Raw genomic sequence first — 10,212 nt, 5'->3', positions numbered from 1 at the left:
TACGGTGTGAGGGCCAGGACAGGACCCGAGGTGAAGCAAGGAGTATATTAAATGTTTTTGGAGCCAGGTGTGGTGATGCACGCCTATATCCCAGCAGCTCAGGAGACTGAGGTAGGAGGATCTCGAGTTCAAAGTCAGCCTCAGCAAAAGCGAGATGCCAAGCAACTCAGTGAGACCCTGTATCTAAATAAAATACAAAATAGGGCCGGGGAGGTGGCTCAGTGACTGAGTGTCCCTAGGTTCCGATACCCGGTACCCACCCCGCCCCACCAAAAAAAAAAAAAAAAAAAAAAAAAAGTTTTTTGGAGAGGAAATTTTACCCAGAGAAACAATAGGTGAGTGTGAATTAGGCACCAATAGAGGACTGAGAGCTGAGGGGCCTCCTGGGCCCCTGTAGTGGGAGCCTTCTCTTTATTCCTAACTCCCCCATGCCTCCGCTCTGATCTGTTTCTCATCAACTAATGCTCACATCTCAGTGATTTCCAGAAACTTCCCTTTAAATGCATGTGGGATTATAACACTGTATCAGAGAAAACCCTCCATGTCAAGCCTGATCATAGACACTGGGAAATTAGCAAATTGAGAAGCATTTTTTCACCACCCTTTTAATTTATGAGACCTGCTCACCACTGGTGCCAATGCCTGTTACAATTGCACATGTAACCCGATGTTCCCCAGGGTCTATCACCATGGGTGACCTCAGTAACATGGACTGCATTCCAGTCCATGGCCTGTAGGTCCACCAGGAGCTTCTCAAGCGCCTGCAGACCCCCGGGGGACTCACATACTTAGTAACATCTGCCTCCAAGGTCCTGATTCTGGCATGAATCTCAGTGACCCAGATGTGAAACTCAACCACACACAGACAAATAACCTCTCAAATCACAAAAAGCACTCATGGGTATAATTAGATTTTTTTCTCTGTTGGTAACAATTTTAAACACAGAAAAGAACAGAGAGTAATCTAACAGATATCCATGCCCTCCAACTCTCAGAATTTAGTATTACCATTTTACAGCATTTACTTCTGATTTTTAAAAATATAAGTGGATTAAAAGTGAAATCTTCCATGTATACCTCCATCTCCAGAGGAATACACCATTAGAAATTTGATATCTGCCCTTCTACATCTTATGTCTACAGTTTTACGGCACATAATGTATCCATAAATTCTTGTCTTGTGTGATTTTAAAATGCACATAAATGCTATCATATTTTATTTTCTGCAACATGCTTTTAATGTAATAATGTGTTTCTGAGAACTATATTTGATGATATATATGGACATATACATATATAGTTCATTCATATTTACTGTTATGTAGTATTTCATCACATAAATATTTATAAATGTATCTAGCTAAAGCTCTACTTGTAAGCAATTAAATTTTTCCAAAATTTCCTGTTACAGACAGTGCTGCAAAGAGCAAACATTGTTGTATGTATTTCCTGGTGTACAGGTGCAAGAGTTTCTCTGTAAATTCCTAGACATGAAATTTCCTGGTTAAAGGGCATGCCATTTTTGTACTTCACTAGGTAAATGAGACCCAATTACTCTCCAAAGTGTTGTGCCATGTTTACCCTTCCACCTGCAGAGTAAGAGGGCTTCTGTTTTATAAGACTTCCTGGAAATTTAGATGGGATGCCAATAAACATCAAGCATGCCAATAAACATGAAGCAGTTACATCAAAGAAAAGAAACCAAGTTCAAAGTAACTATCCGGCACCTCTGAGTTTCTGTGTTTTCCTGCCACTTGACCACCATGAATTCAGATGCGTGCCCCCTGGGGAATGCCACCTGCATCTTCCACCCACACCGTTCCTTACGGACACACCCTCTTGCTGAGTACTTTCTCCTCCTTCCTGCATCTTACGCTCCCACCCCTCTTCACAGGAAGAAATAAATTCCTTCCATTTTCTCATGGAAAGCTACTTATTCATCCTTTTGGTTGCTACCAACCTGGTATTCCTGCCCTCACAATGTGGCTTCTCAAACAGTTTCCTTTTGTATCAGGAATTTCTATATAGCAAACCCACCCTAAAACACAATTTATTAAGCACATGAGTTTCTGGGCCAGCAACCTGTGGGCTCAACTAGGTATTATTCCCGGTTTAGACTAAGTTCACTCATGCACTGCAGTCAGCTGGGTGGTTCACTGTCGGTGGTGGCTTGGTGGCACGTCTTTCTAGCTCCAGCAGGCTAGCTCTGGCTTGTTCTCCTAGCAGCGGCCGGGCTCCAAGAGTGAGAGCGGAGAATGCAAATTTCCTGGAAGCTCATGTTCAGACCTGGCACAATGTCACTCCTGCCTCATTCTGTTGACCAAAACAAGTCTCACGACCAGCTTAAATTCAAAGTGTGGAAAAATTAGGCTCCATCTCTTAATTTCTGCTGTTGTAAAATCACATTCCAAGGGGTGTGGGTATGGTGGGGAGTGGGGAACCACAGGTAGGGTTCTCTGGGAAGCAGGTTCTGAGATGGAGACAGGCATAGGAGGTTACTTAAGGAGCACTCTTGGGATCAACATCCGTGGAAGAGAGATAGCAGCTGAATGAAGTAAAGGAAGTAGTTAAGCAATGATGTGGGAACTAGGGCTTTGCCTGACTCTATGTAGAATGTGGAGACTGGTCTTTAGAGCTGTCCTAAGTTGGGGCAAGGGTATCAAGCCTCGAGGCTTCCAAGCTGATCAATCATTGTATAGAGGCTGCTGCCTTCCCTAAAGGGTGTGTACAGCTAAGGGTCATCTGTCAACCATACTCCTGGTAGCTGGCAGAATTATTTCCTCATTCCTCAAGGGGGTCTGTGGAAATCAGAGTCCACTCCAGGGTTACAGCTCCCTAAGAATTCTGATGCTGATTTTAATAACATGACTGTCACTCATGATATAGTTATACATTGCACATTTGGAATCTCTTATTGAATGTGTTACCTTAGCTAGGATCACACTGCTAAAGTGCTCTGCTTTGATCCCTGTCTTCAGAGCATGATTGCTCATTTATCCAGAGATGAGGAGCGACTTTGCATCTCCCTTCGGAGATCTCGGCAAGAACAATTTCAAGTCACGCTGGAAACGGAGTCACCAAACTGTAGCTAAGGTACAGACACAGTGGTCTTTGTAGTAAGTAGGAGGATTCAGAGAGAGAGAGATGGAGATGTGGGTCACAGAGAAATGATTACTCAAGGGGGACTGTGGGAAGCCAGGGTGGAATTTGGCTGGAGGATCAAGTTGTAAGAGGGAAAAAGAGAGCAAGTGAGCTATTAAAGGATTAAAGAAACAGTCCCATCAAGGCAGCTCTTGAAATCTGGCAGACATGGTATGCCTTGAAAGGGGAAATTGCTCATACAGCAAAATTCTAGGAGAGTTCTCAAATCTGAATCTGATAAGTTGGATGGAGAATTGGTTCCACTTGCAACAAAGAAGAATCCCTGTGACCACACAGAAAACACGCTGTGTTTTGGAAACCAAAGACTGTGACCTTTCAGTGGAGGCTGACAGAGGGGCAAACTTACAGGGCAGGCCAGAAAGTAGATTGCAGGAGGCACAGCCAAAAGGACCTGAGAGAACCACAAAATGTCAGGAAACCTCTGGTTTTTTTATTATTATTATTATTATTATTATTATTATTATTATACTGGGTATTGAACCCAGGAGCACATTATCACTGAACCACATCCCAGACCCTTTTTATTTTTTATTTTGAGACAGGTTTTCACCAAGTTCATATGGTCTCCTCACTCAGTTGCTGAAGCTGGCATGGAATTTGTGACCCTCTACCTCAACCTCTCGAGTTGCTGGGGTTACAGGTGTGTGCCACCATGCCCAGCTAGGATCCCTCAGTTTAACGTGGGAAAACTAGTTCAGAGTGACAGGGCCAAGATCACACCACGGTCGGTGGCAGTTCTGTTTGGCCCTCCAGAGCTATCCTTCCTCCTCCCCACCTGGTGGTGCTGTGCAAGGCCCTCTCCTCTATGGACTATGACCCCAGGATCCCTTGCTGTCTGGATTCTGGTCGCCCCAGTGGGAGCCACCCCAGGGAGACTAGAGGGAGGAGAAATGAGGGTCTTCATTCTGCCAACTGGCCTCTCACTGGAGTCAAGGACCAGAATCATTCTGAAGAGCGTTCTATAACTCCAGCTCTTTCTGCATACCCATGAGCACCCTCTCTCCTTGCTCCTTCGGGTCTTCTGTCATAATGTCCCCCCTTCCCTTCCTGTTGGCTTCCCTCAACCCTTCTTGCACTTTGATATGTTCCTCCTTTGCTCCATGCTCATCTCTCCTGATGCCACTCAACAATGAACATCAATTGAGCTAGCTGCTTTAAGAGAGGACACCCATGAATTTTCAGGGATCATTGTCCCTTTTGGCTGCACAACTTCACAAATCCATACTCATGTCTGGAAACTTTCCCACCATATGAGGCTTGCTGGGAAGGAAGTAGAACTCCCTCCCCATATGGAATGTGGAAGGGCTGCTTCCTAGTTTCCCAGTCTCCCATGTGTCTGGACATGTGACCTAAACTCAGCAGGTCAGAGGCACAAAGTAGACTTTGAATGAGGAGGAATGACACAACGGCACAAGGACTGTGGAGAGGGCCAGCCTGGTGTTGGTGGTCACAGAAGTAGTAAGATCCTGCCTGTGGGGTAGCCTAGGCAGTAGGGCCAATGAAAGTTCCTAGACTCCAGGTGAAGAGCTTTGGCAAGGTCAGAGAGGCAAGCTGAGGGTTCTGGCACCCTGCAGTGGGGGCAGCAGGGTCACCAGATCAGCTCTGTTCTTTTGCCATCATGGCCTCTAGGCCTGGTACTCCACTCTTTCCAGAAAAGCCAAAAGCTCCTCTTTACCTTTCCCCCCGATTCCTCCTCTGCTTAAATTCCCAGAGTCGGTATCTGTTGCTTGCATTTGTGAATCCCAACTCAGGGAGATCTCCTCCCAACTCAAGTGCAGACGGCTGGCAGGGTTCACGAGGAAAGAGAACCCAGTCCAGGTAGACACCCCTCTGCTTCTCATTCTGGTTTCTCTCTCTCCCTCCCTCCCCCGGACCTCTGCCATATTCCTCTCCAGCTGTGGTTTTGTCTTCATTATGGCCTATTAGTTAGGAAGAGGCATCCACTTTAATGTCAGAATGTCGGGATTCAAATCCCAGATGAACAGCATTCTGGCTACAAGCTTTGGGTCAAGTGACTGCACTTTTTGTGCTCTATTTCCTCATTTATACAATGGTGATAGTAGTGAGATTATTATAATAATAATAATTATTATTATTATTACTATTATATTTTGGGACAGGGGATTGAACTCAGGGGCACTCGACCACTGAGCCACATCCCTATCCCTATTTTATATTTTATTTAGAGACAGGGTCTCACTGAGTTGCTTAGTGCCTCGAGATTGCTGAGGCTGGCTTAGAACTCACGATCCTCCTGCCTCAGCCTCCCGAGCCGCTGGGATGACAGGTGTGCACCACGGTGCCTGCGTGAGATTGCCTTGATCTGAGGACTAAATAAGATAATGTGTATAAAGCTCTCACCAAGTTTCTTGGCTCATAGTACCCATCAATAACTGTTGCTCTTTATAATCACCATTATTGTCACCATCATGATTCAAGGGCCTGAGGGACACTACTTAGAGCAGGTGTCAAACTCAGGAGCCAGACAGGCAACTGGAGTGAGTGAAGGGAGGCATGTACACAAACACATCCGGCCAAGTGGGAACCACGGGAAAACTGGAAACTGAGACCGTCTGGAGCGGGAAGCCACTTCTCAGCAACAACCATTTATTGCCACATGGAACATGAGCCCAGCAATGAGATTCTCCACGACTTCAAGTGAAGCCGGGAATCCAGATTTCTATGTGAAGTCTGATCTTTCCAAAAATCTAAGAAAGCACTCTCTAGGCCAAATGAAACCTTTCTGGGGCCACAACAGACTGCAGATGCTGGTTTGTGTGTTCTGAATGTAAATTTCTGGGTTCATTTGAAATTCTTGGGAAGAGAATCTGGTTGGGTCAGGTTTATTCCATTGGCACAGCCATTTATGGCCATGATCCATTGGCCACCAGTGGAAAATGTGGTGGAAACCCTCTACAAGGGGTTCTGGGCAGGAATGTACTAATAGGCACACTTCAGAGAAGAGGGACAAGGGCCAAGGGGCCACCCCAAGAATTGCTTCTCTGTGGTTTTCAGGTGCACCGAAAGCAAATGCATCAGTAATGCAATAACCACCCGTAACTGCAAGTTTAAAATAGGGGCTTATTTATTTTATTTACATATTCACGTCTGGAGGTAGGCAGAACAGAGCTGGTACAAAATCTAGATGTAATCTACAGGATTCCAGGCTCCTCCCATCTTTTCATGCAAGACTGTGTCCTCATGCTCACAGGATGGCTGCAACTGTGACCATCACAACTGTATTACAAGCAGGGAGAAAAGTAAGTTGAGAAGTGAGGGAGGATTCTCATGTTAAAATTTCCTAGAAATCCCCAGCATATTTCTTCTTTTATCTTACTGACCAGAGCTGGTTCCCATACCCACACCTAGTTATAAAGGAAACATGAAGGGGGATATGCTTAGTTTGATATTTTGCAGCCCCAAATAATATCAGGGTCCTATTAATTAGAAACAAGGAGAGAACAGACTTTAGGCAGGCAATTCGCAGCCTCAGCCACATCCTCTGAAAATGTACTGTGTGCGAGATCCTGGCTAAGAACTGAGGAGCCCAAGCTGAAAAACACAGACTGAGCCACGGACAGACACCGAAGTGGTTGTGAAATTCAACACAGCTGGGCCTGGTTCCAATGCAGAAAACCGCCTGGGGCCCTCACAGCAGCTGTAGGCTGCCCTTTCTTCCTGACCCCTCTCTGTCCCTCCTGCTGTCTGTGTGGCTCCACCAAGGCTCAAGAATGGTGGAGAGAATGTGTGATTAACACCAATGGCAGTTTCGGGAGGCATCTGAGAGCATTCAGAGAGAAATACGCAACCAGCACATCTGGTTTATAATGTATATTAATCCCTGACATGTAATTTGAGTAATATATGTAAAGCAAAAAGTCCAAGTGCTGATTTAGGAGCCTTATTATTACCCTGGCAGCAGAATTCATGTTCTATTTACACAGCGCTCCAGGTCCAGCACCTCATCCAGAGCAGCAGGGAGAAGGCTTTCCGACGGGTGCCAGCTGAAGGCGAGGGCCCTGCTGGTGGGAACAGGGCACGAGTTGAGGGCTTGGAGCCCCTGGTAGGGTTGGCAGGAGCCCATCTGGCACAGAGGGCTGTGGAATGAGACCAAGTTCCAGCTGGGACTGGGGAGAGATCCATTCCCACCCCTCAAAGGGAGAAGTAGCTTGAAGTCTAAAGAAAACTGCGGACTTCGGAGCTTAAAGCCGGCTTGGCCACTTTATCGCCACGTGACTTTGGACAAGTTCCTCTCACTCTCTGAAACTCTGCTTCTCTATCTGTAATTGGGAATTGTCACAGCACCCATCTAAGAGGGTCACTGTGAGATTTAAATCAAAATAACAGGTGTTGAGTGTTCACCAAGGGTCAGGGTATTATTATTCCAAGTGTTTGATGTGTATTATCTCATTGAATCTTCACAGGAACATTCACAGGAGGTAGATAAGGTGATCCCCAATTTACAGTTGAAGAAAATAAAGCACAGAGAGGCAAGGTAAATCGTTCAAGGTCACACAGTTAGTGATTGGCAGAGCTAGCAACTGGGACTCAAAACCAATCTGGCCCTAGAGCGTGCCCTCCAAGATGCTTCCACACACTATTGTATTTTTATTTTTTTTAATTTAAAAAATATTTTTTCATACATGTATATAGGGTAATAATGTCTGTCTCAGAGGATCTGGAGTTCAAAGTCAGCCTTAGCAAGCAGCGAGGCAATAAGCAACTCAGTGAGACCCTGTCTCTAAATAAAATATAAAATAGGGCTGGGGATGTGGCTCAGTAGCCGAGTGCCCCGAGTTCAATCCCTGGTACTAAATAAATAAATAAATAAATAAATAAATAAATAAATAAAATAAGAAAAGAAAAGAAAAAAGAAAAAGAAAAATAATAATGTCTGTCTCGTTCTTCCGCCCTTCCCATCCCCACCACCCCATCCCTCCCCTCACTCCCCTCTTTATAATCCAAAGTTCCTTCATTTTTCCTTACCCACCCCCAACTATGGACCAGCATCCGCTTATCAGAGAAAACATTTGACCTTTGGTTCTTTGGGATTGACTTATTTCACTTAGCGTGATATTCTCCAACTCCCTCCATTTACCTGCAAATGCCATAATTTCATTTTTCTTTAAGGCTGAGTAACTTTTCATTGTGTGTATGTACCACATTTTTTTTATCCATTCATCTGTTGAAGGGCATCTAGGTTAGTTCCATAGTTTAGCTACTGTGAATTGAGCTGCTGTAAACATTGTTGTGGCTGCGACAGACTATTGTATGTTGTAGTAAGCTTAGTAAATGATAATTCACTAGTCCAGTGATGTTCAGTGGAACTTTCTGTGATGATGGAAATGTTTTATACTCCTATGTGCTATCCTTTACAGGAGCCACTTGCCACAGATGGCTTTTGGGCATTTGAAATATGGGCTAGCTTGGCTAAGGATCTGAATATTCATTTAATTTTAATTATTATCATTATTTTCTTGTGGTACTGGGTATTGAACCCAGGAGTGTTCTACTCCTGAGCTCCATCCCCAGCTTTTTTGTTGTTTGTTTTGTTTTGAGACAGAGTCTTGCTGAATTGCCAAGGCTGACCTCAAATTTGAGATCCTCCTGCCTCAGCCTCCAAAGTAGCTGGGATTGCAAGCATGAGCCACTCACACCCTGCTTAACTTTAATTAATTTAAATGTAAATGGCCACTTACAGCCTGTGTCCTGTATTGGACATGCACTCTGACCTATGCTGGAGGGGCTTGACTCCTGACAGCTGTTGGGCTGGAAGCCCAGGAAGATCAGTGGCCTGCTTAGGTAGGGCTCCAATAATAGGAATGCAGGAGCCAAATGGAATAATGACAGTTAATCTGTCCCCCAATTAGAGCACGCTCTGGGCATCACCATGCAGGATGCTGTTCCTTAGAGATGAGTGGATGCTGCGGTTTGAATGTTGGACTCTCCTCTAAAGTACACGTTGAATTTAATGTCTGGTGTAACAATATTAAAAGGCGGGTCTTTAGGAGCTGATTTGGCCCTTAGGAGCAGATTTGTACCTTATCAGAGGGGCCAAGGGGGCAAGCCCACCCCTTTGGTCACTTCTGCCATGTGAATTCAGTGTTTGTCCCCTCCAGAGGATGCAACAGCAAGCGAGGCACCCTACTAGAAGCAGAGAGCAGCTGTCACCAGACATGAATTTTCTGGTGCCTTGATCTTGGACTTCTCACCTCTAGATCTGAGAGCAAATTAATTTCCATTCTTTTTAAAATATTTTTTTAGTTGTAGATGGATATAGTACCTTTATTTTAATTATTATTTTCATGTACTATCGAGAATCAAACCCAGTGCCTCACATGTGCTAGGCAAGTGCTCTACCACTGAGCCACAACCCCAGCCCTAGCCCTTAATTTCCATTCTTTATAAATTACCCAGCCTCAGGTACTTTGTTATGGCAGCACAAACAGATTAAGACAGTGGAGGCTCGGGATCCCAGGCCTTTCAGAGAAGTCCTTAGCTGTGAGCTCCAGCACCCTAGACACTGTCCCTGTCAATTCGGTTGTGACAGACAGGCTCTACCCTTCCTGGAATTGGCAATCTAATAGGGGAAGGGGGCTATTAAACAAATGATCACTCAATTAATTACAGATGACTTACAAATTTTTCTCTTTAGGATAGGCCTATTGGGTCATAACCCAATGGTAAATTGAGGAGCATCTGTATTTAATCACAATTAAAGTGACACCTGAGTACATGCCAATCTTGCAAGTGATAAAATGTCAGAGAGTTTGGGGAGACCTAACAGAGAGTAGTTAACTGTGTCTGTGGCTTTAGGAGATGAATGGGTCAGCCGGGTACGGTGGCACATGCCTGTAATTCCAGTGGCTGGGGAGGCTGAAGCAGGAGGATCACAAGTTCAAAGCCAGCCTCAGCAACTTAGCGAGGTCCTAAGCAACTTAGGTTAGTTCTCAGAATAAAAGTATTTTGAAAGGGCTGGGGATGTGGCTCAGTGATTGCACCCCTGGCTGCAATCCTCAGTACTGCGGGCGGGGGGCGGGGCAGGAAGAG

General features: G+C 45.0%; 1 long non-coding RNA gene across 1 annotated transcript in view; it reads right to left on the bottom strand.

Annotated features, from left to right (window-relative positions):
• Positions 1-6,279: 6,279 nt before the first annotated feature.
• Positions 6,280-10,212, bottom strand: part of LOC124975931 (uncharacterized) — a 5,627-nt gene continuing 1,694 nt past the window's right edge. The window contains exons 2-3 of the long non-coding RNA XR_007106934.1: positions 9,204-9,309; positions 6,280-6,399 (exon numbers count right to left, since the gene is read on the bottom strand). This is a non-coding gene — a long non-coding RNA (uncharacterized LOC124975931). The remainder of the gene's footprint in view (positions 6,400-9,203; positions 9,310-10,212) is intronic.

Source organism: Sciurus carolinensis, chromosome 2, assembly GCF_902686445.1.
Source record: "Sciurus carolinensis chromosome 2, mSciCar1.2, whole genome shotgun sequence".
NCBI classification, from domain to species: domain Eukaryota; kingdom Metazoa; phylum Chordata; class Mammalia; order Rodentia; family Sciuridae; genus Sciurus; species Sciurus carolinensis.
The sequence above is the reverse complement of the archived record's forward strand: the minus strand, read 5'-3'. Positions and strand labels throughout refer to the sequence as shown.